The following is a 24600-nucleotide window of genomic DNA, read 5'->3' as shown; positions in this document are numbered from 1 at the left end:
CTGCACTCAACACACTTGTTGGAAACCAAATGTTTATTTTTAGTTTAGCTTTCAGCTTGAGTCCACACTGTGTGCATCTTTTATAAGCCAATCGTTATTACACCTCATATACAGACATCAGGTTCCATGGCATCTGAAAGTACATCATCCACTGTATGTATTTTAACTTCTATCAAATGGATCAGTTAGTTACCTTCTGAGAAACTCTCTTAAATATGCAGTACCAATCATATCACATAGGGTGGCTTCACAGCAAAGGATGAGTAGGTCAAGTCCTTCAAATAAGGAACATCAGAGATGTAGTTTCTTAAAGATTATTGCATCTTTCCTCAGTATATAAGAAATGCATTATATTCATTGTGTTTGAACAGATACTTGTGAAATTTCCAGGGTAACATGAGGAGCAAACTGTTCCATTCAGTGTGATATTAACTGTTACTGTACTAGTACTTATAATGAAGACATGACATCTTTTCTATCTGTGAGTGTTGGCCCGAGTTTTGCAAAGAGAAGATGGGAAGTATCCTGTCACTAAGTTCTGGGTGTTTTGTGCAGGACCTTCATGTACAATTTATGCTTGCCAATGATTCTCTGCACCAAACCAGATAGGCATTATTTTCTAGTTTTTTGTTTGTTTTTTTTTCCCCAAATACTTTCTACTGTATGATAGAATATGAATCGTAGGGATAAAATTAATGGCAAAATATGAATGTGTCTGTAACTTTTCAAATGACTGATTTTCTGCTAGAAAATATAGGGTAACCGTAATTTAAAGTTTCCATGGGCTGGCCTGAATTTTTGACTTTTTTTAATTAGCCACAACCAGGCTTCAGTAACATCCACCAGTTTCTGCTAATCTATCACTTCAGCAATGCCTTTGATTTGGGTAGCTGTGGCTTTCATTGTCAGTTACAGGGAAACAGTCGTGATGTCTAAGCTGTCTAAAGGTAGGGCCCTTGTAGCACAGCTGGACTCCCTGAGATCCTGATCGATACAAGCTTGCAGTGAGGTTTTCAAAATTTAGGTTTCTGACTCTGCTGCAGAGTGCCTTAAACCCTGGAGAGACTTGATTTTCTAAGCCCTGTGCTATAGAATATTGGCCAGATACCCTCTGTCTCCCAATGCGTTAATGAGGTAAAAAAAAAAAAGTCAAGAGTCTCAGAGAACTACCTATATAAAGGATTTTGTGCCAACATTTTTTAAGATGAAACTTTTTTTTAGACATTATTTTCCAATGTCCTTTTTCAAATTATTTTTGAAATTCACTCTTAGAAAATAGGTATTTTTCTCCTGAAATTTTGGAATGTCATAGGAAAAGGAATTCAGATTTGTGATTTTGTGGTTCTCACTCTGCTTTCTTTATGTACTGGTCTGATCAATTCCCAATATTTTAATTACTTCCTAAAATATTAGGGATATTTTCTTTTTTCTCTCTTGGACAGTTGTGATTTTTCTCTAGTGCAAAGCTCCTGAAAAAAAACCTTAACAGTTACTCATAATGCCTTCAAGAGTGAGTAGGAAAGCAGGAGAAACATTTAATGCCTCCATGAGTATGTGGAATACTTTTGGTAGTGTGAAGCTACCTACCTACCCTTTCCCAAATATCTTTTTTCTTCCTGTTACAGTTGGAGAAAGACTATACACTAACTATGATCCTTCAAGTACCCACTTCATCAGTTTATAGAAAAATAGAAATATTCACACTGAATTCAGCTGTAGAAAAGGATTAGCTGTCACTCATATGGTTACAGCACAGAGAAAATGTGAAAAACTTGCATTTTTTTTGCGCATTTTTTTTGCTCATTTTTCCTCCTTTCTAGTACAGCAAGAAGAGATGGGAGAATGACATGAGGTTTTTCTGAAGGGAGAGTTTTGGAAAGTCTGTCTTGGGGACTAGGAAGACAGTGTACTGTCACTAACAAACCCCCACCTGACTGCCAGTCATCCTCAGCTGGACTTCTGTTATGGTTTCTCTAGAAAAAGTTTTTGAAAGAGAGACTTTGAGAAAACAATAATAACTAAGAAAATTATACATGGAACTGTATGAATAGAAAAATAACTGTCTATGAAAAAGATGAGAAAAATAACTGTCTATGAAAAAGATGAGGGTCATCTCTGCTGCAGTGCAGCAGTGACCTGGGGAAGGGTTGCAGTGAGCAAAGTCTGGGATCAACCTCCATAGGACCTCTCCTCCTTCAGTGGGGACTGCGCTGGAGCTCAGGCCCTCAGCCCTGGCCCTCACCAAGACTGCACTGTAGGGGTGCCTCTGCTGACCTGGACAGCTGCTCACTGCTGTGGTCCCCACAGGCTTGCCCAGCCATCATGGAGCTGCATCGGCCCCTGATTTCTGGCACCATTCCTGCTCTGTCTCCCTTGCTTGGGAGCTGTGGGACCATTTCCCACCTCCATGAGGTCCCTGCCCTGACAGCCATGCTGTCACCCATGGCTGCTGGCTTACCTCCCTCATGGAGCTACCTGCCCTCACTGCTCCCTGATATTTAGACAGACAATGTAAGATGACGGGTGGGATGCTTCATTCTATCTACACACTGGAAGTGTCTGAACTACCACATAAACCTTCAGAAAATAGAAAGAAGATCAAGCAGGCATGCAGCCAGAAATGATGTAAAGAGGCAATAGCACGACAGCAAATTTTTTATCCAGAAATTTCATGGATGGGGATCACAAGGACAAGAACAAGCCAAATCTTGCATAGAGCCTGTAAGCTGTGAAAAATGAGCATAACATCTTATTTCAGAGATTCTTAATCTAATCTTGAAACTTTTATTACAAAAAAAATATTGATTTTTAGCTAAAGACAGAAACTAGCACTTATGTTTTTGATGGACACCATATTATAGGGAAATTAGATGCTAGCATTTAGAAAAGAGCTTAGGAAGTGATTGGAAAGTTTTCACTGAAATTTTTCTGACACTAAATTGTCAAAATTGAAATTATTCCCAGAAAACTATTGTCTTGATTAAAAACAGTAAAAAAATTGAGAGCAAATTTTAAATTGTCAAAGCATTCTACTTTTACATTCTCTAAGTAGGAAATTTACATTTTCATTTGTAAAAGATCATTTCCCTAAAAAACTTGTTTCAGATTCTCTCTATGTTTTAAGTTTCAAACTATTGTCAGTGCTGGTATTCTGGTGTTTCTGATATTTCTTATTCCTTTTGGTTTACTGTAATAGATTTAAAGGAAAGATCAATATTTACTTTGTGAAGAAACTGTCATGTATATTCTAGTTTATTTGTATTGTTGTGCTATACTGTTGGCAAAACACTTCAAATTTTACTAAACAGGGAAAAATGTAAAATGGCAGAGAGATCTTCAGAAGAAACCACTGTGTCTTCTAAATACCAGAATTTGGATTATTTCAAAAAATCAGCATTATAAATTGATTTTTTTTTGAGATTATAGATTGCAAGGGTAGTTTATGTTCTCAAATGTTTACAGTGAGCTGTCTAACCCATGGCCAGGCAGAGCGAATTTTTCCTTCAGGCTTTACTTTGTTCTAATTTGATATTGATTTCTTTCACAGAAAACTTAAAAATGGTCAAACTTACTTACTTCCAAGAAATATGTGTTCAGCATTCAGACAAAGAATGTTCAATATTGATAGGAAAGCATGCTTCAACTTTTGGAAAAGAAAGCAAAGAATTCAATAATCAAAATATTTTGCCAACATTACTTTAAAACATTCATGTTTAGGGTCAAGGATTTATTTTATTTTACTTGTTTATATTTTAAATTTTCTGTATCTTTAGTTCTGATGCTGCACCGAAAAGTTATAATTTGAAGCTATACCAACAGCTGGACACACAGATTTTTCATGTTAGACCTTTATTCTTCCGTCTTTTCTATAAATGCTCAAACTTGGCAGAACCATAAATAAATAAACACTAAATCACACAAGAAAGAGGGAAGGTAAGTAACAGAACAAAACATACAGTTACCACTAATAGGCAATATTCACTTGAGAAAATCCTGAAAATTATTTTTGCATGTGTGTTACTAAATGCATTCAAAATTCTGGCAGTTTGAAAACATTTTATTGTATTTGCAACAACATAATATAGCACCTTTCTGTCACCATTAGCTATATAATTATGGTATGAACAATTCTTACCACCATTTTTCAGATCATGTATTATGTGTAATCCAAAATAGGTGCTTCTTACTAATCATATAATACACCTATATAATGCTCAATACTTTTTTGACAAAATACCAGATTTGTGTCCAATGTAAGTTTTTTCATTGTCTGCTGGAAAACTCTGTGAATTGCAAAATCTAAAGGCTACTGAAATATTCCTTCACGCAAACTTTGGTTAGTTAAAATTTCTATATAGTACTTTCCCAAATCAGGTAAAAATGCTCCAAATTTAATTTAAGTTTCAAGACTTTTGGAGGAATATTTATGATTTCTTTAAACTGGGTTTTACTGCTATAGAGGTGTGTTTCCACTAGCATTGTCTGTTGGACAGTATTAAAAAATATTTATAATTCAAAGGTATCTGATATTCAAAGATTTATTTTTTTCAAGTAAAAAAAACAGAAGTCAAAAATGGGAAAATTCTACGGCTTTCAATCTGTCATCATAGTTTAAAACTTAGCAAAGTGCTTACAAAGATCACAGATTTCTTTTATTGTCAATTGCAATGTTTCCTTCTATTCCATTTAGATTAAAATAAAGGACTGGGGTGGAGATGTGATCATTTTTATAAGATTTCTCATGGTATCACTTATCATAAACATAATTTTAAGGTCACAGTAACAGATACGATCTTATGATTATTACTCATGAACAAAGTTAAATATGAATGTAAGATTGATATCTATCAAAGCAGCTTTCTACTCCTTCATTTAGCTGCATCATAGAACTAAATTCATGTGTTTGTGTACTTTCTTTTCTGCCTTTTTCTTTGTACAGTGAAATTAAAATTTCTTTCTTGATAGAAAGCAAGCAGCTGTTTTTATACTTGTCTTATCTCAACAGAAATAGTACTTTTCAAAAATGTTTTCCCCTGCCTCTTTCCTGTAAATTAGGCTTGCAAAAACATTATGCCAGAAATAGTCTGGAAAAATAAGATTCTGCAGTGTAGCTGGGAAACCAGCTCCTAGCATGCTGTGTACCGACTGACTTTTTATCTTGTAATCATAATGAATACATTCCTAAACCCTTTGTTTTCTGGGCAGTGCCATCTTTGCAGAACACACCATCGGTATGCCTTATTAATACATCATTTGCATGACAGATTCAATGGCATGCTGAAGCAACATCTTATCAGAGCGGCAGCACACTGGTGATTTATCACTGTAACATATCATCAGAATAAGGCACACTAACAATATATGATTAAAATAACTTAAGGGGTATTATGCAGGAGTGGATTCGATTCAGGCACTAGAATGAAGGCATAACTTGTAAACCTTCAAACCATTGTCACTGCTGTAACAGTATTTGCATTCTGTGTCACGTTATTGTCTCCTAGATGCCTTGTCCCTTCAGCATGAACCCTGCAGCTCTATGGACATGCAAGGTGTCAGCTCACTGGTACAATCTCTCTGGCTTGTCTTAGTGTAAGACAATGTTTTAACTATTCTCCAGGGTCTGATTTCATTCTCTTCTGTGTTATGACTAATAGAGGCATAAGAGTATGGCCCATAATGTGCTGGTAATGTGCTTCTGAGATATGCTCTCAGAGTGTATGACCTGAAATATAATGCAAAGAGGACTGTGGCATTTATTATCATTAGTTACAAGGTCAAAGTCAATGGCATACAAAACATGAAATTAAAATTGGATACACAGAGAATGCATTGCTTAAAGATTGTCTACTAAATCTGTTCTTGCTATTGGAAAGCTTTGCTACAGGGGATTAAATAAGCTGAAAAAACTTTGCAGGAATATCTTCTAAGAAAATTAAGAACTGAATTTAGTTTTGGAATGCTTACCAAACGGAAATTGCAAGACATGAGGTAGTAAATGCTCTTCCTTTGGTCTCAGTCTTAGGAACTTAGGAACCCTGCTCCTTTTCTCCAAAAGACACTGAGATACTCAGAAGTTAATTATCTGGGCATATCTATAATTTTGTTGAAGCGTCTCATCCTTCTTTATTACATTATTACATTATCTTTGACTAATGTAAAAAGATTCCACTGCGTGTAAGGAGTTGGACATTTCCAACTAACCAGTTGATTCATGCTAATTGAAAGCATCATAAAAATGAATCTTACATTTACTAAAGATGTGCTTATTAATTTAAATATTTATGTAGTGTTATCTGTTAGAAAGCATTAGCAGACCAAGATAACAATAACTAAAGATGTTAAGAATAAATGAATCATGTTATTTATATAAATATATAATCACCACATACAAACAAACACGTGCACTTATGCACATATGGACACATAATCTGTATAACAGCTAAGTCAAAATTATTTGGTATCTAAGAAAGGAATCATATCTCATTAGTTAACTAACCCAGAGAAACATATTTTCTGCATGAGTATGCAGGCCAGTTAGGAACAAGTATGATGCTTATATATTTTCAAAGTAGTGTGCAAAACTTGGCTAACTAGTCCGTTTACACTAATACTTTTATTTAAAGCACTTGAATTTAAATGACCTTTATGAGTCAGGCAGAACCTTTTTATGTTTTCACAGATTTTTTTTGACAGAACCTTCCTTTATGAGTAATTTTCCTATTTTTTTAACCACTTTGTAGTCAATGAAAAAAGTAAAACTATCTGGAGCTACCTGCATGTTAGCCACAGTGCTAGCTTTAGAATTTAAGACCAAAAAGAGACAAACCACACAATTTCACCTGCTCTCCTGATTTGGATTTTTCTGTGTACCACCAAGAACGTTTCTTTTAATTCTAAGAAATCTTGATCATTTTATCCTGAAGATAGAACACAGTCAGCAATAGAGGTCTTTCTTCTCAAAGGGTCCCTACATCTGTAGATGTACAACAGAATTTGGTATTTTTTTGTGTATAGACTTAATTTTTGGTGTGTCTTCTGAATTCTCCTCTTGCTGCTGCAGTTTTTTACTGAACAATTTCAATTAGTATATCATTCCAAAACCAATGGCTTCTAGAGTCCAAGATGTCCCATAATCTCTGGCTCCACAGACCTATTCTTTACAAAGACTACAGTATTATGTTTCCCTTTGTTTAGCATTCACATTTTAAAAGTATTTAACTTGTTCAACTGTCACTTTTCTTATACTCGAAAAGAAAAATGATGTATCACGAAGACTTGCCCTGTCATGTTATTACTATTTCAACATATAATTTCACTGACACATTTGATTGATAGGCAACAAAATATTTAGTTAAGATTTTTTACACTAACAATCTTATAGAACGGATTTAAACATGTGGTGAATCTTTTTAATTCAGTTTGACTTTTGAAGGTGCACTTTATTTTACTTTCCTTATTTTGTTTGGACTGTCAAAGTTTTTTAATCATCTGACTTGTGTATATACTACTTTATTTTTGGGCAAGCCTCCAGAAGAAAATAATTATTTGAAAGAACAGAAATTATCTAATGCAATTCCCAGTAAAACAGTACATATTTTTAAGTACCACCTTTTCTAGCTATTCAACAGCAGGATTCCCAGAACAATTCTAGAGGTTGTCAGTGGAGGTGATTTTTCTCAGGCAGTGATTCAGAATGGTTTAAATCTTGGCATATACTGAGATTTTTGTAGCTGTGTCCTTTCTGTGCTGTGTCCAACACATATTGAATTGTCCCAGGGGTTCTGTTATAAGTCTCCCATTCTTTGTTATCTATCTGCTGCCTTTAGCTGCTCTGGTTTGACTGGGTGATCCAGGTTTTCATTGCTGTCCAGAAAAAAAATGCTGATTTACTCGGCTTTTTCAATGTATAATAAAACCATTATTATCCTGCTATCTTTTATATGTCCAGTAGTGCTAAATGGATTAGCTAAATTGAAAACAACACTGAAAGAAATGAAATTATTCCACTGATGTTGGCACTTATATCAAAGACTTTTTAATTAGTGGTGAATTAACTGTACTCAGAATTAGGAACCTGTTGATGACAAGGACAAAGAACTGAGGAACCCTGATATTTATATGATAAAGAACAGTAATATATAATAAAGTTTTAGCCCTAATTGCTATATGCCTAGTTTGTTTCCTGCTGTATCTGCCATGACTTAAATTACTTTGATGGGTCACAATCAAACAACATCCTAATATTTCACAGAATCACAGAATAGTTTGGGTTGGAAGGGACCTTTAAAGACCATCTAGTCCAAACCCCTGCCATGGGCAGGGAGATCTTCAACTAGATCAGGTTGAAGATCAAGCTCCATCCAGCCTGACCTTGAACACTTCCAGTCATGGAGCATCCACAACTTCTTTGGGAAAACTGTTCCAATGTGTCATCACCCTTATCATAAGAATTTCCTCCTTATATCCAATCTAAATTTACCCTCTTTTAGTTTAAAACCATTGCCCCTTGTCGTGTCACTACAGGCTCTGGTAAAAAGTCTTTCTCCATCTTTCTTGTAACCTCCCTTTATATATTGAAAGGCTGCAGTAAGGTCTCCCTGTAGCCTTCTCTTCTCTAGTCTGAACAACCCCAACTCTCTCAGCCTTTCTTCATAGGAGAGGTGTTCCAGTCCTCTGATCAATTTTGTGGCCCTTACATTTAGCCATGTAAGCAGTTCTATATATTTTTTCAGGTATCTAAACCAAACACGTAATTTTACTAGATTAGTACCATCTTTAATTATACATTTCTTATCGGTCTTCTAGTGCTATTAAGGACAAATTATTTTCCACACATACCTAAATAATAACATTGAGATGACTCAGCACATTTTCTAGCTTTTTCAGCTCACTCTATTGTTATCCATGCAGGTTCAGTATCAATTTCAAAATGTTTCTTGCCTCACCAGACCTTGTTTGCCCTTGAATTCTCTTTGCTTAACAAGCTGTTCTTTCTTCATATTCTGGTCGAATTCTAAGTGCTCAAGATGCCAGTCTGCTGATTGTGCCAAAATTGAAGCTGAATCAGCCAGTGAAATTGCTTTGACATCTACAATGCTGGAAACACTATACTTTTCAAATCCCAACTGAAGACATTTCAAGATTATTTTTAGTTACATGAAGTCCAATTATTAAATTAATTAAATGCACATAATTTTTCATTTGGGAATGTTATCTGGAGAACTCTCTCCAGTTTCAGGCTCCCCACCAGAAGCAAGACATTGACATACTGGAATGAGCCCAGTGGAGGGCCACCAAGCTGGTCAGGGAGCTAGAGCACACAGTATACAAGGAAAGGCTGAGAGAGAGAGGTGCCTATTCAGCCAGAAGAAGAGATCACTTTGGGGAGACCTTACTACTGACAGCAACTACTTCAGCCATGGGCACAGACAGGGTCAGAGCAGACTCTTCTCAAAGTGCAAAGTGATAGGACAAAAAGCAATGGACACAAAGTGAAAAGTGGAAAATTCTAATTGTATATTAGGAATTATTTATTTGTTTATTTGTTTATTTTACCTTGAAGGTGGTCAAATATTGGGACAGGAGCCTAGAGAGCTTGTGTCTCCAACCTTGCATGTGTTCAGGACTTAGCTGGACACAAGTCCGAGCAACCTGGTTTGAGTAGACTTGCTTTAAGAAGATCAGAGAAGATGACTTCTGGAGGTCCCTTCTGATCTGAATTGCTCTATGATTCCACTATATATGTTATTCGTTCTCAGACACCTAACATTTGCAATAATTGCAACAATTTGTAGTATGTTTCATACTGTACTAGGGATTGTTATTTGTCTGTGCTCCCTGTTTGAATCAACTAACTGTACACAACAGTATGAAATCAGAAGATTTTCTTTTCATTTGACTTTGTGCCTGTAACTTCCAGGGGAGTAAGTGGAATGTAACATCAAAAATTACTTGAATTAATGTCACAGAGAGAAAAATAATGAAATCTACAGCTTGATGAGAGTAACTTTCTGTCACTTCCTGGGTAGCAAAGATTGTGAAAAATGAGGAAGGAATGACATCACCAATCTGTGATTCCGCAAGAATATCTGGACCAAAAGCAGTGACATGGGCAGCTCATATCCTCAGTTACAGGCTGAAGCCAGCTAGCAAGAGTTGCTGAAACTGATATTGCCGAGATCACTTAGGTTCCAGTTGTATGACCAACCCAGGCTCCCTCTCAATGTTGCAGGAGAAGAGAAGGAGGTGTCATGCATTTCCTAGCTACTTCTAAAACTCCCTTCTTTTAGGGTACTACAGATTTTGATAGAGGTAAAGCTTCAGCATGCAGTTCATACAGATTGGGAGGGTTGGTCACAGTGAGTTTACAGAGAATTATAATCTATCATCTGTTTTGTTTTGGTTCATTTTTATATTTTGTCTTGTGACATTCATGTTGCACTATGGCAAATTATTGAGAAGTGAACATAAAACACTAACTTACTGTTTCAGTAGCATTTTACATTTGCTTCATACTCACTTTGAACCGATAACATTATTACACAAAGTGAAGGACAGTACAGGATAAGGATTTTGTTTTAGTTTTTTTAATAGTTACTATTAATAAAATCAACATTTGCTAACATATGCCAGGCAGTTATCATACTTATGGCAATTGATACCTAACCTGGATAAATGGAATAAAATTTAGTATTTGACGCTACTCACTTTTTCTAGTGACCACATTACTGTATTTTTAATGTAATAGGCATGAAAAGTACCAGTTATGTAGCCCTGCAGCAGACTCTCTTCATATCCTTCAATAAAATGCAGATACTGTTTCTAACACCTGCTTGTTATGATTGCTGTTTACAATACATTCTGCTCAGAAGTATGGCAAGATTATGATAGCAGCTATATGTGATATGCTGGTTTTATACTTAGGAATGCCATAAAAAGAAATGTACCATCTTCTAATTTTCATTTTTACTTTTAATTCCAATGTTTGGAAAATTAAGTTCTTAATCAGCTTCACTCATAAGTGTTTTCCAGAGATTTTATACAGATATGTTTAACAGCATGACAAAATATAGCTCTAAGAAACATTTGTTGCCAAAAGTTAAATTCTGAAATATAATTATAATTTACCTATTATCCTTCAGTGCACAGTGTGGCACTGTGCTATCCACGAAGAAATATGAAAGATAAAAGAATATAAAGAAGGAATGTCCTCTGTAATGGGATTACAAAATCAAACCAGACCGTTATGTAAACTTAGTAATCACTACAAGGCTCTCCTAAAGCAGGATGTTGAAGAAAATCAATAATTACATTTTATAAGTTACATTATTAAATAGGGGGTGAATGTGAAGTTTTCTAAACCTGTATAAAGTCAAGGTAGGCTAAGTTAAACTAAATATTTTGAAATCAAAATAGCATCTCAATTTTGTTAATGACACCAATCTTCAAGTCTGTTGTTCTGCTAGGAAGTTATACCCATTGATGTCTCACTTCCCTATATTGATATGGGTGTCCATGCATCAGAGTACTGCATTTCACAATTGCAATGATACCAGTCAAAATGGTATGATACTCTAGGTATGTGTGCACAGAGCATTAGCTCTATAAGGGAGACGAGGCTCTGAGATTGCTTCCCGTGACAGGTTAAATCTGCATTACAGAAAGTCTGTTCCATCCTACTCCAATTTAATAATTCTGCCCGGACAAGTTAACCTCTTGAATGTCTTCTAAACGACTGCTGATGTTTCACTACAAAAAAAAGGTATAATTAAAAAGCTCAGTGTTCCAAATCATATAAAAATATTTAAACAGATTTCTGGCTCCAAGTGATATTTAATGCCCATGGCATTCATAAGTAATGAAGCCATCTCCATTTGTGAAATGTGAAGCTAGTCAGTATAAAACCATTACTTTTTTATATATTTAATTACATTAACAGTGTTACCTGCACGTTATCAACTGTGCATCCATGGCTTTCAACATCTGAGATACGTATTAAAAGACAACCAACATTGCTTTCCTGTAAGAAATAAGAAAGAATAGATTTTATGCAAGTGATTTCTTATTTAAGCAGTGTCAAAACACCATCAAAGAGAAATATTAAATTTGTTCTTTGAGGGGCAAAACTGTAAACTACAATACCACATTTTGAAAATGAATAAATTTTTAGAGTTACTCACAGAACAGGAAAACAGTTATGTTGTATGCATGGAGTTGCCATCCAGAGGGACCTTGACAGGCTTGAGAGCTGGGCCTGTGCAAACCGCATGAAGTTCAACAAGGCCAAATGCAAGGTCCTGCATGTGGGTTTGCGCAATCACAAGCACAGATACAGGCTGGGTGGAGAACGGATTGAGAGCAGTCGTGAGGAGAAGGACTTGGGGGTGATGGTTGATGAGAAGCTCAAGACGAGCCGGCAATGTGCGCTTGCAGCCAGAAAGCAAATTGTATCCTGGGCTGTATCAAAAGAAGCATGGCCAGCACGTCGAGGGAGGTGATTCTGCCCTTCTACTCCGCTCTCGTGAGACCCCACCTGGAGTACAGCGTCCAGCTCTGGGGCTCCCAACATAAGAAGGACATGGAGATGTTGGAGCGAGTCCAGAGGAGGGCCACAAAGATGATCAGAGGGCTGGAGCACCTCTCTTATGAAGACAGGCTGAGAGAGTTGGGGCTGTTCAGCCTGGAGAAGAGAAGGCTCCAGGGAGACCTTCTAGAAGCCTTCCAGTACCTGAAGGGGGCCTACAAGAAAGCGGGAGAGGGACTTTTTACAAGGGCAAGTAGTGACAGGATGAGGGGCAATGGTTTTAAACTGAAAGAGGGTAGATTTAGATTAGCTATTAGGAAGAAATTGTTTCCTGTGAGGGTGGTGAGACACTGGAACAGGTTGCCCAGAGTAGTTGTGGATGCCCCTTCCCTGGCAGTGTTTAAGGCCAGATTGGATGAGGCTTTGAGCAACGTGGTCTAGTGGAAGGTGTCCCTGTCCATGTCAGGGGGTTTGGAACTAGATGTAACACAAAACATTCTATGATTCTATGACTTTATGCAATTCTTTAGAATGATTCAGGGATTCAACTGTTTTCATTTAAGAAAACATTTAAGAATGTCTCTGCCCCAAAACTATCCCTATTTCTACTTCTTATTTTCATTTACCCTGAAATATGATAGCTTCTTCACAGCTAAAGTGGAACATCAGGGATGCAAGTTAGATTACATTAAAAATATTCGGGGCCTTTCATTTCTGCATTTTTCTTACCCAGCCAGAATTACACTTGATTTGAGATCAGTGAGAATTTTTCCAGGATGGAATAAGTAAGTACTGTTGAAAGTGTTCTTCTCCATCTGTAGTATTCATTACTTGCTAAATGAATCGAAATAATTTTAAGTGATAGCTCCAAACAAATGGAAAAATTGTCTTTAATGTATTCCTGACATATTTTGCTCTTTCAATAGTATGATATACGTTTTTGTGGGTTCTGTCTCATGTGCTAAGGTGTTTGAGTGCTCAGCAAGGTGTGAAAATGATGTGGAGTTTGTGATGTGAGAGGGACTGTGCTGTTTCTTATAGACCAATGTAAATTAATAACTGCTATAGAGCTGTTTGTTTTTGTTTCGCCGTGGAGACCCTATCACTTCTCATCATATGTTTCACGATAAAACATGTTAATAGTTGACCAAAATAAGATAAAATGTGTCTATTGTTTTATGAAACAAAGTATAGGAAGAATTTGAATAGCATAGCAAATTTGCCAGAATGTACACAGTTGCTCTTGGAAAGTCCTTCTTCCTACCTCTTCAATTTGTTTGTAGTTTCGATTATTAATTTGTATTACTGTGTGGGTCCATAAAAGAAAACAATAATTCAAATTCAAAGAATTTAAATTCAAATTCTATCATTCTAATTTAAAAATGTTTTGAAGATTTCAAAATTGTTGAAAATATTTTTATTATATTCCAATTTCTATTAATCATAGTAGCTTATTTACAACAAACTTTGAAACTGAATACTTGAAACTAAAAATATAATTGTTGACAAAATATTATTTAAAAAATGTAAATATATAGTCTTATTAAAACAAACTTCATGTGGAAAATATAGGTTTAACAACTTGATTAATTTCAGTGGAAAAATAACAAATCTTAAAAGTTTTAACCGTTCCATTATTATTATTCCTAGTAATTTCGATTTGAGAAAAAAAGCTCCACAAAACATTAAACATATTCTTGGCAACACATTAGAAAAGTTTAAGAAATTTTTAAGATGGAGTCTACTGTCTCCTCCATTTTAAACTTTCATGCTGAACCCTGTAACTGGTAGTATATGTTTCTACTCTATTACAATATAAAAAAATGTTTTTACATAAACCAATATTGGATTAATGGTTGGCAGCAGAACAAATACTCACTGAAATTCTCAAATAGTCTTCAACTGTATTAGCAATTTTAAGATACAAAATATATTGGAAAACACTGTCAAGAAAGCCTTATTCATTAATAAATAGGAACATTTTTAATTACCCCGTCTTAGCTAAACAGAGGTAACCTCCATCTGGAAGGTAATATTATTTGAGCCGTCATTTATGGTAACTAGATTGTATTGTTAGTCCACACATGTTACCGTTGATATTGTATTGATCTCTCCATAATCTTTTACCTTCTCTTGCATGATCCAGAGATTTATTCACATATCTATTTTAAGAATTATTTAGTTATATCAGGGAAATCGTTCTCACCTCATGACATCGAGTCAATGCAAGCAAGTCTCCTGTTAACAATAAAATTGTATCCTTGAATATTTTACACGTATAGAAAATGGAATGAACTAATTTCTCAGACTTCATATAAGTTTTCACCCCATCATCCATTCAAAATAGAGCAGAAACATGGTTAATATGATTCTGAGTCATACTGGAAGAGATTTTCATACTTGAAGAACAAGTACTGGAAAATACAATTTAACTCAAGGCAGAAAGGATGGATATTTGAGTTAATTATTTAAAATAAAATTATTTACTCGAGAGGGAATATTGAGAATCCTTTTCCTGATAAAAATCTATACATAGTGTTACTTCAATTGGTTGCACTACACACTTGCATAAATATTTATTCATTTTGTGTTTATGTGAAAGGAAGTTGGAAAAAAAATACCCTCCTTGTAATTAAAGAACTCATCAGGTTTTCTCTATTTCTGGATGATAATTTACTTATTTTCATATGATGCTGTCATGTGTTCCTGTTTGTTAATATAAAAATTCTTACTATATCTTTCTCTCATTCTGCAAAGGCGTTTTAATATAGAAAAAATAAACATTTGTGCTAACTGAGCCAGGAGTCTTAATTCTGTAAAAAAATCATAAAGTATTTTTATGGCAGTGAGAAGGAATGATGCATTTGAACATACAAAAGAAAAGTTTCCTGTTCTTCATCTATTGCAGTAGGAAATATATTGGTTTGCTCAAATCCTAACAGTGCATTAGATTAATATGGTAGCCTCTTCATAGTAACAAAGTTTTATTATTAACTTTTAGTCTATTTAAAAAAAAAGAGTTGTCAATGCCAATGTAATTGTTTTGGAAAGAAAGTAACTAATGACTGTGAAATTCTGGATATAAACTTAAGTTTTTTCCATAATGTTCATGTGTTTCAGTCAGTACTCAAGCTCATTACCTTTTTTTTTTTCAAACTTAGAATCAAATGGGTTGTGCAGAAAGGGGCACTTTGATGATGTAATTTAGATATGTAAAATCTGATAATTTTCTTCCTCGCTAGTTCATTTCCACTTAGGGCTCAGTAAAAGTAGAACTGCCTATCAAATATTCATTGTACAATGAACAATTCTATTTTTTGCTGATGCTTAAGCAAAATCGATTGAGCAAGGAAGAGAAATATTCCTTTCCCAATGCAAATGGCTTGCTTCATCCTCTCCAAGAGCATATAACGGCTTCCAGATTGAGGACCCCCAACTCATAATAAGAAACAGATTTCTAGTTTCATAATATAGCTAGCATAGGCCTTCGTTATTATTTTTGAAAATATTTTAAATTAGTGGTAATTAATGAGAAGTCACTGAGACTTTCCTTCTAACTTAAATATGCCAGTCGTTAATAATAGCCATTGGGTTGGTGTAATAGTTTTTTATGAGACTGTTCTCTGCCAAAAACCTGATTGCAGTCTTGTCTATGGAAAAAATAGCAGTAAAGCCACATTAGCTGTCTCATGTATGATCAACAGTCAAACACATTAAAGAATATGATTTTCACCCCTGTAGATGAGAACTACAAATTAGTCATAATCTCATTAAATTTTTTTGTTCTTAAGTCTGGAAAATGCTTTCATTCTATTTGTCATCTGACTTGGCATCCAGCTATTGCAAATATCATTAACTTAATCAGTGTTGTGGGCTGTGAGCCTGGAATTTTACCAGCGCTGCCCGCCTTGAGTACTCTCTTCTTTACTCAGCACATTCATGCCTTTACTAATGCAGTTTGTTCCTTTGATCACTTTGTTGTCTCCTTCTTGCCTTCTGTCCAGTAAAAGTCTGCTTTAGTTACCCAAACAAATGTGGCATCATGACGCATTGTACCAGTGCAAGAGAAGGTTGGAATCAAGATTTCTATAACATGATTTGTTAACTATGCATTCAGCCCCTATGAGATGTGTTTCGGAGGAGGCAATGGCTGAGAGTTGCAACTCCTGAAAGAGAAATAAATTTGTTTTATCTTCTTATAGACTGCTCTGCTATGACAGGGGAAAAAGAACATCTTAGATGGTTGGTAACTGAAGGTTATCAGACCAATATCACTATATTCAAGTACATTTAGGTAATTTTGTATAAGTAATATTAATTTATTAGATAAGAGGGACATTTAATGTAATCAGAATAATGGAAACACAGGCATGGGTCAGGAATTAGTGAGTAAAAATAGAATAAAGTTGACTTTTGATTGAGAATAGGCAACACTTAGTGGACTCATTCTCTATATTTTAGAGTGATACCAGTAAAGAAAGACAGTTAACTTGCATTCAGAAATGATCTGGTCAAAAAGTTTTAACTGCTGTATTTAATTTGCAATGTTAAATACAATTTGAAACATAAAAATTCTGAATATTTCATCCAATAAGTATAATACTAGTCAGGTTAAGGCTGTAATATTGGAGTTCTTTAATTCATTTCAGACACATTGCTAGCACTTGAATAGACACAAATGGATGTGTTTCACTGCATTCAATAATCCCCATGTGGATGCTTATATGAAATAATGAATAAAAATGCCTATGATGTTAATATTTTCATCAAGACATTTAAGACTGTATAAACATAGCAAGGTTTTCAGAAAATGAATTAGCATGAAGAACAATTCTTATTTAAAAATGTCATGAACTAGACAAATGCTGATTTCCTTAGTGAGATTTGAAATATACTCCATACCTCATGAAAGGGAAGGCAGAAAATTCATTTAGTTTAAAATACATTGGTTTTAACATGGAAAATTATTCGTATTTACCATACTCTTGGGAAGTCTGAATGTCTTTGTAAAAAGAGAATGACATGTAACAGAAAATGAAAGATGGAATTAATAGAGAAGGTTCAGATTCAATGATACAGTGTTTAAGGAAAGGGAACTTTAATTTAGAATATACCTTGGAAAACAGAATTATGGTGCAGGGCTATACCCTTAAATAACACACTAGCTTTGGTTATAAAATAGATACAAGAAATATACAGTGACAGGACAAGGGGTAATGGGCATAAACTGAAACATGGGAAGTTCCATCTCAATATGAGGAATAACTTCTTTACTTTGAGGGTGACAGAGCACTGGAACAGGCTGCCCAGGCAGGTTGTGGAGTCTCCTTCTCTGGAGATATTCAAAACCCACCTGGACATAACCCTGAGCAGCGTGCTCTAGGGGAACCTGCTTTGGCAGGGAGTTGGACTAGATGATCTCCAGAGGTCCCTTCCAAACCAAACCATTCTGTGATTCTGTAATATAGGAACAAGATGATGTTTTAGAGTCAATGCCAATAAAAATTTTCTTAATAATATAAAAAAATTGGAGGAGAGCCTGGTATGAAACTGTTGAGAAAACAAGACCTTAGGACTGGAGGGGACCTTTTGATTTGTCAGTTCCATTTCTTCTTTAGATCAAGTATCGTCTCATACGTGTTTGTTTTGCATCAACTTTTGTAGATTAATCCTTAAATATTAAAGTTCTTCCAACCTTGTTGAAAATAGAAGGCTTTTTTTCCACAGTCTCAATATTCAATTAGCTATAAACCTTCTGATTCCCAGTCTAATTTTCTTCAGGGCCTTTTATGGGTATACAGGTACTTTGTTCTCATGACAATACAGCCCTTTGCTTAAACAGTTCTGTAAAATCAACATTTTTGAATATCTGTCTTGGATAATCAGTACAATACACAATAGTCCACATGAAGTCTCCTATAGCACTTCATACAATGACACTAAACCACTTTCTATCTCCATGAAAACTAATTCAGTAACCTCTAAAAATATTTGACTGTCCTTGCATGCATCATGTTAGTGTTTTATAGACATGTTATACTCAGCTAGCAAGACTATGCCTTTTTCTTCTCTAATCCTTTCCAGATGACTAGTTCCTATTTTACAGCTACATTTTGTGTTATTCCCCAGGATTGTTTTGTACTTTGAAATTAATCTTGGTTCTATTGCATTTCAAGATTTTCTTATGTTGCTTTTCCCTGGTGATATCCCAGGCTGCTTCTGCATTGGGAAAAAAAACCTTCTTGTGGTTGTTTCCTGAACAAATTTCGTCTACTCATTCTATTTATTTGTGTCATAGTCATAAGTAAAACATATTAAGCAAGAAAGATTCCTAAGGATTTTATAGCAACCTGTCACTTTCCTTCTTAATGGTATCTCTTGACCTTATGAACTTTTTGAATTCTCAAGATCTGTTACATGTTTTGTGCTAATATGGCAGAGTCTTTAAGTCCAGGTAAATGAGTACTGTTGGAGTCCTTAGCTTAAAATTTAATTGTTGTATCAAACAAATCTTGTTAGATTAATCTAACAGTATCTCTCTTTGATAAAGCCATGTTGCATTTTATTCTACTTTCCATTTACATCTGTACCTTTAATTGCTCTATTCTTCAAAATTCTTTCTAAAGCTTTACATATGATTAATGTTAAACTAATGTGCCTTTGGTTTCATGGGTTACTTTTCTCAGTTTATAAATTTAGGACAATCCTCTGTCCCCGTCCTCGGCCTCAGTTGGACAGATTTATGTAAAATACTTACAAAGAGTTTTGTATTTTTTGTGTGTTTTTTTCTGAATCCTGAATACAAATTGATATTTGTTTCTGCTTCATTTTCATTGTGGTTCTATTTATTCCTTTCTCATTTTTTATGTTTATGTCTCAAACACTTTTTACTTGCTTCTATAGCTTTTGTTCACTTAATCTTACATGTATTCTTTTCTTGGTGAGAGAGAATTCTGAACATGTCTTCTTTGCTAATCAGTTCTTTTTATGTTGTTCCCATCTTTTAATTTTTTTTTGTGACAGTTACTGAATCACTCTTTTCTGTAACAATTATTCATTCAGAGCCTCTTCATATAATGTTTTTATCTTGTTTTGAGTAGAGATACATAAAACTTTGAGTCATAGCATTTCTCAGTCTCCTCTGTAATTGAATCCTTTGTGATCCAGTAGTAGTTCACTAAGAAGTTCTTAAGATAGATAGTCAAATTTTTACTTCTCACCTAGTCTTCAAAATGCTCTGCCAACTTCATTGTTCTTTCTTTACCTTGTGAATAAAACATCCTTTCAAGTCAGTGAAGTCCTTGCTTTAATCCCCAAATTTAATTTCCTACACACATGGTTCAAGAGCCTCTATTTCTTTACCAAACAGTTGGCATTTATTTAAGTGCACTTTGTTTGCTCCTTAGAGATCACACTCAGTTCCTTAGTTAAATTCAGCAGTCTTGTTATTAAATATTATGACTGACTGTTAAGCAGTTCTTTTTTTTATTATTTTTTTTCTGTTATGCATTTGATCAGTCATTTGTCCATCCATGTTTTTTGTATAGTCATATAGGCGTATGATCTGTAGTCTATGCTGCACTGTTCTTTATTCAGTGAAAGACTTTTATTTATTTATTTAATAAAGACAGATAAACCAGAATTTAATAGTATTTTATTTTACTTTACTGGAAAACTGGGAGTCATTTTTATACATTTTTAATAGTGTTTCAGCTCAGGAACAGGTTCTCTAAAACACTTTCATCACAGTGTGTTATGTGTTAACAGCAGACATGAAGATTGTGAGAGTCTTTATCAAACTACTTTATTTCTGAGCTTTAACTTTTTTAGTTGAAGCTACTCACTAGTAAACCACTACACAAAGAGTAAGTCACTCTTCAATGTAAGAACAACACAATATATGCTATATTTAATTGATAATTAATTCAAGTATATTTGCAAAGTCCTAGAGAGTGTAGTTTATTTTATTTTTTTATTTACAGGCATAAAAGTATACTGTAAACTGCAAAGTTTAGTATATTTGGAAATAATAACCTTGGTTTCACTTTGATCAACAATAATTTCTTAGGTCAATATGTACCCAAAAAGGAATTCCAAAACTACTCATTTTATAACCTTAGCTGGTGATCACAACTAAATATGTCAATAATTAGTAATACCTGTAAACAGGTTGCAAGGCTCTAGATGGTTAACAAAATATTTATCATGCTGACTCCCAAAATTGCTTGAATCCTTTTGTAGTGGTAGTGATACCTATTTCCACATTCTTATTGTTAATTAAGCATCTTCAATTAGCACATGTGTGCAATCCATAGATCTCTGCTCATTGGGGAAATCTTGTGGTGCCAAAAATGTTCTTTTTTTTGAGCTTCTGTTGTCAAAGAGGAACACGTGAAGAGCAAATTACATAGTAGTCTGATGGCTTATGGCATCTGGAATGCATGCAAAGCATTCTGATTAACTTTTCTGGCTGGATCAAATAATTCTCTCTGCCAGTCTTTGAGGGAATTTGCTATGTAATGCAGGCAATGCCCTGGCTGCTCTTCATAGAGCTGCCAGTGTTCACTAGTTGCTTAGACAGTATATTGCACCTGGTGAAAGAAAAGATGTCTACAGAGAACTCTTGACTGGGTTAATCAATTCTTTTGTTATTATGTGTGATTCATAGTCTCAGTGTTTTTGTCTAGCTATTTTATTCCTCCTACCTTCACCAATATGTGTAAATTACTATTCATCCTACAAAAGCACAGGAAAAGTAGCCACAAATACCCCTTACATTGGAAACAAGACTTTGTAGAAGGTACTAAAATATAATTACTTAAAGTAATTGGAGAACATTAGCCACTATTGTTCTAAACAATACTTAAATATTTTTTTCAATACTTAAAAAATAAGATATTCAACCACAGACTGCTTAGTAAAGATACAATCATACTGGTGATACTCTACCCTCTTCATCTCAGATTTCCCCCTTGTATTCAAATTCCATATTTGATTTTTTAAAATTTTTTGAAATTTGAACAAATTCTATCTCTTCAAAGACAGAGTTGGCTAACAGTAGGAAATAATTCAAATAAATCTCTCCTAAATGCCCTAGGAAGCTGAGTTTCAAATTGTACTCTTATTTCTATTCTCTAATAGAAGAACTAAAGTAAAATCCTGCCACAAAGCAGCTCTGGGATGTGAACTTGTTGATTTGAATATTATATCTTGAATGACTCTTGTGTGGGACAGTATGGACTCATATCTCCTATTTTGTTGCCTGTAATACAGGATAGATTATTTTATTTTTGCCTTTTAGTAAAGAGAAGGGAATATTATCAAATTCCCTTCTAACACATATTACTATCCTCAAAAACTAACATGCTTAATTAGATAAACCATGGCAGTACTCATAAGTGACTCCTGGGAAATGGAAAATAAAGTCAGTTGGAAAAAAACACAGGAATTCTTTAATTATAGGGAATTTTGACTGACAAAAAAGTTATGATCTTATATAGTGTAAAGTTTATAATTAAAAGATCTCTTTTTCTTAATATTTTTGTTAGTCCTTTTGCATACCTCTTCCACAATTCTATTCTTATTTTAGACAATTTCCCCTTTCTTCCCTTTCTTTTTGCCTTACCTGTTTCCTTTCCTCCTTCTCATATATTTTTCCCGTTTGTTGCATAACTCTTCTTTGTTCTCTGTTTTCATGTTCTTCCACTTAATTTTCTTCACTTCCCCTCTCTCTCAAAACCTGTACATTTTTTTAAAAAAACTTGCCTACCTTGCCTATTTTGTTCTTCTTCAACTCTATTCTCCTCCTCTTTATATTGTCCTTTTTGCTTCCCCCTTCCTTGAAAAAAGTGCCTTGAAACAAATGCTGATCATATTAATATTTGTTTAACTTTATTTGAACTGTGACCCCTCTCTGTTTTCATTTGTCAAACAAAACCCATGATACCCCATTTTGCAAGTCTCATGTATAACCTTGCAGAATATGTGACTGAATTATTAACGCATTTTAGAGCAAAGGAAGTATGTGTTCATGCAGATTACTTGCTAATTATGCTTGAAGCTAGAAAATAATTAAAAAACTATCATGCACTGGGTTTAGATTTTTTTTTAGGAGGACAGCTCCAAAACTTCTATCTTCAGGAGAGCATAAAGACACTGAAAGTGTAAAATACTTCTTTTATATAAGCAAAAGAGACAAGCAGAACAGAGAAAGCATTTTTTTAAGGCAGAGAGTGAGGAATATTATTCCTAATATATTGATACTTTAAAAAAGTTTTAATTGGGAAACAGAATGAAAAACTTATACAATCAATAGGTGAAAAGACAGAAAAAAACCTGATTTTTTGCTTGTGGTATTAAGTTTCTTGTTACTTCAGTAACAGAACTTTCTTAAGGCGCCCTCCTCCAACAAGACCCAACTATTCTTTCTTGTTTCATAAACTATTGTGTCCCCACCTATTGACCTCCAAGCTGTGCAGGAAGCATGAATGAACTGCTGAAAACAAAAAGGAAGCAGATTAGATTTCCTGCAAGGCGACTTGTGACTGAAAATCTCAGTGGTAACTTTGAAGAGATGCTAGAATTATAAAAACAGCCCTTCTGTATACGTACAAACTCTCAACTGGAGCTACAGAAATCCTTGAAGCATAATTTAGTAGTGATCAAATATGAATTCTTATTGTATCACAATATGTGTTTAATTTTGACCTTACTGAGAAAAGCTGCTCAAAATAAATAGGTAGTTATCCTTTTTACAGATCTGCCTTTACTTTTTACTGAGGCACAGAAGAATTCCAAGTAATTTATTTGCTATGGGAGTTACCGTTTGTCTAACTCAGCAGCCAAACTTCATTTTAGAGGCGTCATGAAGGCTTGCAAAGGAAATATGTCTAAACCCAGGATTCAGAAAACTTTGAAGCTATTTGTTGAAATAATAACCTTTAAATTAACATTTCTGAACAAAAAAAAAATACATTACTAGATGCAATAGTATGTATTTCAATATATTTCTGTGTATTTGGAAGCAAAGCTAGCTGTTAATAAATGCCTGTTGTTCCTCTCCTTTTTCTGATTCATCATTTATCAAATCAGGCTGTAAAATTAAGCATGGATAAGGGAATTTTCTTTCTAGAAATACATAATTTAGTATATTGGTAAGAGAACTTGTCTTAAGGTTATGAATTTCAGTGTTTCCACTATCTACACTTCAGACAACAAAGACCAATTTTGCTAAAAAATAGTAGTAAAAAAGCCAAACGATTTCCGCACTTTTAATGGGATATTAAAAGCTTTTAAAGTCAACAATTTTTACTTTTACTTCACTCTTGACTTCATGTAATCATTTCATCCTCTCACCTTGTTTTAAACTTGCCTACTCCTCTGATATCCTATCTTGCCTGATCTTCTATGACTACATACAAGTTTAAACCAAATCTAATATGGAAATACAATGAGACTCATCTAGGAGGTGGGAGATTAAATTATTAAAAATATACATTATACAAAATTTTTCACAGTTTATGTACTTAACTTTGTGATTAAATATTTGTTTTTCTGGTTTTAGTTTTAATCGAGAGACAATTTACTGCAATGTGTTATTTACACAGACTTTGATGTTTTTGATCTAATCTGAAAATGCTCAAAACCTAATAGGTTAAATTGTCAGGTTCAAGTTACTGTAGTTCAGCTATCAAAGACAGAATGATTCTCCCCCTCCCACTCCAAGCAGCAGAGATTGAGGTCAAAGACCCCAATTTCTTCATTGAGATTTCTCTGTCTCCATTTAAACATCATATTTTAACCTTTGAATGTAAAGCATGGAGGAAAAATTGCAAGCACGACCATCCCTTATTTGGGGGAGGAACAGAAGATTTTTGTTGAACTAAGGCTTTATAATTTGTGCAAATATACAAGAGAGAAAGAAATGTTGCCAAACAGTAATTGTGGTGAAATTTGAAGTCATGTCTTAATTAGAGCTTTGCAAACCTTACAAGTTGGGCCAAAAGAGCTGGAAGAGAGCTGGTTATTTTAGAAAATCAAAAACTTCTTTTAATACTGGGCTTCTGCATAAGTCCTCG

Source organism: Nyctibius grandis, chromosome 3 (assembly GCF_013368605.1).
Source record: "Nyctibius grandis isolate bNycGra1 chromosome 3, bNycGra1.pri, whole genome shotgun sequence".
Classification (NCBI taxonomy): Eukaryota; Metazoa; Chordata; class Aves; order Nyctibiiformes; family Nyctibiidae; genus Nyctibius; species Nyctibius grandis.
Note: the sequence above shows the minus strand (reverse complement) of the source record.